Genomic DNA, 2,500 nt, shown 5'->3' with positions numbered 1-2,500 from the left:
TATTCCCAGGCGGTCTCCCATCCAGGTACTAACTAGGCCCGACACTGCTTAGCTTCTGAGATCAGACGAGATCAGGCGCATTCAGTGTGGTGTGGCCGTAGGCTCTAGGCCTAGTGAGTTTTGTACTTTTAAGCATCTAGTCGGCTAGACCTTGCAGTTTTGAAAGGCAATTGAGAAAGGGCTCACTTCCTGAACTTGGAGCACAAAAAAGCCTACAGCACCTGGTATTCCCAGGCGGTCTCCCATCCAGGTACTAACTAGACCTAACACTGCTTAACTTCCGAGATCAGACGAGATCGGGTGCATTCAGTGTGGTGTGGCCGTAGGCTCTAGGAATGCTAAGAATATTACTCTTATGCATTTGCATTTAGTAAGCTAAGCCATGCAGCCACTTGCAACATGATACCACGCTCATCGCTCGATCAGGCTCGATCAGGCGAGATATATAAGACTGGTGGGCCCATTCAGGACTCCTATGTCTGGTAGGATAACTTTAATTCATCCATCCTGTGTCTGTTGCAGGGAGGTGGAGAGAACAATCAACACAATAATGGTTTTCTTTCATGCCTCTTGAAGGACTCAATATTCTCTGTACTGCATTACATGTGAAAGTCGATTTATTACCCATGAACACACTACCTGTATGCTAATTCTATGTAAAAAGGTAGCTCCAGCCCTCATGATGTTGTCCAACATTTCCGCTATAAAACGGGATACAATTATTTTGGAAACATACCAAATTTGAAAAATAATTGAGAAGTTGCGCAATTACTAATCATGGAGCACAAAAAAGCCTACAGCACCTGGTATTCCCAGGCAGTCTCCCATCCAGGTACTAACTAGGCCCGACCCTGCTTAGCTTCCGAGATTGGGCACATTCAGTGTGGTGTGGCCGTAGGCTCTGGGCCTAGTGAGTTTTGTACTTTTAAGCATCTAGTCGGCTAGACCTTGCAGTTTTGAAAGGCAATTGTGAAATGGCTCACTTCCTGAACTTGGAGCACAAAAAAGCCTACAGCACCTGGTATTCCCAGGCGGTCTCCCATCCAGGTACTAACTAGGCCTGACACTGCTTAACTTCCGAGATCAGACGAGATCGGGTGCATTCAGTGTGGTGTGGCCGTAGGCTCTAGGAATGCTAAGAATATTACTCTTATGCATTTGCATTTAGTAAGCTAAGCCATGCAGCCACTTGCAACATGATACCACGCTCATCGCTCGATCAGGCGAGATATATAAGACTGGTGGGCCCATTCAGGACTCCTATGTCTGGTAGGATAACTTTAATTCATCCATCCTGTGTCTGTTGCAGGGAGGTGGAGAGAACAATCAACACAATAATGGTTTTCTTTCATGCCTCTTGAAGGACTCAATATTCTCTGTACTGCATTACATGTGAAAGTCGATTTATTACCCATGAACACACTACCTGTATGCTAATTCTATGTAAAAAGGTAGCTCCAGCCCTCATGATGTTGTCCAACATTTCCGCTATAAAACGGGATACAATTATTTTGGAAACATACCAAATTTGAAAAATAATTGAGAAGTTGCGCAATAACTAATCATGGAGCACAAAAAAAGCCTACAGCACCTGGTATTCCCAGGCAGTCTCCCATCCAGGTACTAACTAGGCCCGACCCTGCTTAGCTTCTGAGATCGGGCGCATTCAGTGTGGTGTGGCCGTAGGCTCTGGGCCTAGTGAGTTTGTACTTTTAAGCATCTAGTCGGCTAGACCTTGCAGTTTTGAAAGGCAATTGTGAAATGGCTCACTTCCTGAACTTGGAGCACAAAAAAGCCTACAGCACCTGGTATTCCCAGGTGGTCTCCCATCCAGGTACTAACTAGGCCCGACACTGCTTAGCTTCCGAGATCGGGCGCATTCAGTGTGGTGTGGCCGTAGGCTCTGGGCCTAGTGAGTTTTGTACTTTTAAGCATCTAGTCGGCTAGACCTTGCAGTTTTGAAAGGCAATTGAGAAATGGCTCACTTCCTGAACTTGGAGTACAAAAAAGCCTACAGCACCTGGTATTCCCAGGCGGTCTCCCATCCAGGTACTAACTAGGCCCGACACTGCTTAGCTTCTGAGATCAGACGAGATCAGGCGCATTCAGTGTGGTGTGGCCGTAGGCTCTGGGCCTAGTGAGTGTTGTACTTTTAAGCATCTAGTCGGCTAGACCTTGCAGTTTTAAAAGGCAATTGAGAAAGGGCTCACTTCCTGAACTTGGAGCACAAAAAAGCCTACAGCACCTGGTATTCCCAGGCGGTCTCCCATCCAGGTACTAACTAGGCCTGACACTGCTTAACTTCCGAGATCAGACGAGATCGGGTGCATTCAGTGTGGTGTGGCCGTAGGCTCTAGGAATGCTAAGAATATTACTCTTATGCATTTGCATTTAGTAAGCTAAGCCATACAGCCACTTGCAACATGATACCACGCTCATCGCTCGATCAGGCGAGATATATAAGACTGGTGGGCCCATTCAGGACTCCTATGTCTGGTAG

The 2,500-nt window shown here is 46.6% G+C and overlaps 5 non-coding genes and 3 pseudogenes across 5 annotated transcripts in view; all 8 read right to left on the bottom strand.

Moving 5' to 3' along the window:
- Positions 1-103, bottom strand: part of LOC138543568 (5S ribosomal RNA) — a 119-nt gene extending 16 nt beyond the window's left edge. The window contains exon 1 of the ribosomal RNA XR_011290620.1: positions 1-103. This exon is cut by the window's left edge and continues 16 nt beyond it. This is a non-coding gene — a ribosomal RNA (5S ribosomal RNA).
- Positions 104-209: 106 nt separating this feature from the next.
- LOC138536757 (5S ribosomal RNA) lies at positions 210-328 on the bottom strand. The gene has a single exon (XR_011284920.1). It is a non-coding gene; the product is annotated as a 5S ribosomal RNA (ribosomal RNA).
- Positions 329-791: 463 nt separating this feature from the next.
- Positions 792-900, bottom strand: LOC138546733 (5S ribosomal RNA; annotated as a pseudogene).
- A 106-nt stretch (positions 901-1,006) lies between these two features.
- LOC138549161 (5S ribosomal RNA) lies at positions 1,007-1,125 on the bottom strand. The gene has a single exon (XR_011292946.1). It is a non-coding gene; the product is annotated as a 5S ribosomal RNA (ribosomal RNA).
- A 454-nt stretch (positions 1,126-1,579) lies between these two features.
- On the bottom strand, positions 1,580-1,688 carry LOC138545420 (5S ribosomal RNA; annotated as a pseudogene).
- Positions 1,689-1,793: 105 nt separating this feature from the next.
- On the bottom strand, positions 1,794-1,902 carry LOC138542651 (5S ribosomal RNA; annotated as a pseudogene).
- Positions 1,903-2,008: 106 nt separating this feature from the next.
- Positions 2,009-2,127, bottom strand: LOC138543557 (5S ribosomal RNA). The gene has a single exon (XR_011290619.1). It is a non-coding gene; the product is annotated as a 5S ribosomal RNA (ribosomal RNA).
- Positions 2,128-2,233: 106 nt separating this feature from the next.
- On the bottom strand, positions 2,234-2,352 carry LOC138549160 (5S ribosomal RNA). The gene has a single exon (XR_011292945.1). It is a non-coding gene; the product is annotated as a 5S ribosomal RNA (ribosomal RNA).
- Positions 2,353-2,500: the final 148 nt, after the last annotated feature.

Source organism: Ambystoma mexicanum, unplaced genomic scaffold (assembly GCF_040938575.1).
Source record: "Ambystoma mexicanum isolate Mex_15411 unplaced genomic scaffold, UKY_AmexF1_1 Mex_scaf10, whole genome shotgun sequence".
In the NCBI taxonomy this organism is placed as follows: domain Eukaryota; kingdom Metazoa; phylum Chordata; class Amphibia; order Caudata; family Ambystomatidae; genus Ambystoma; species Ambystoma mexicanum.
This window is presented reverse-complemented; position numbering and strand designations above follow the sequence as displayed.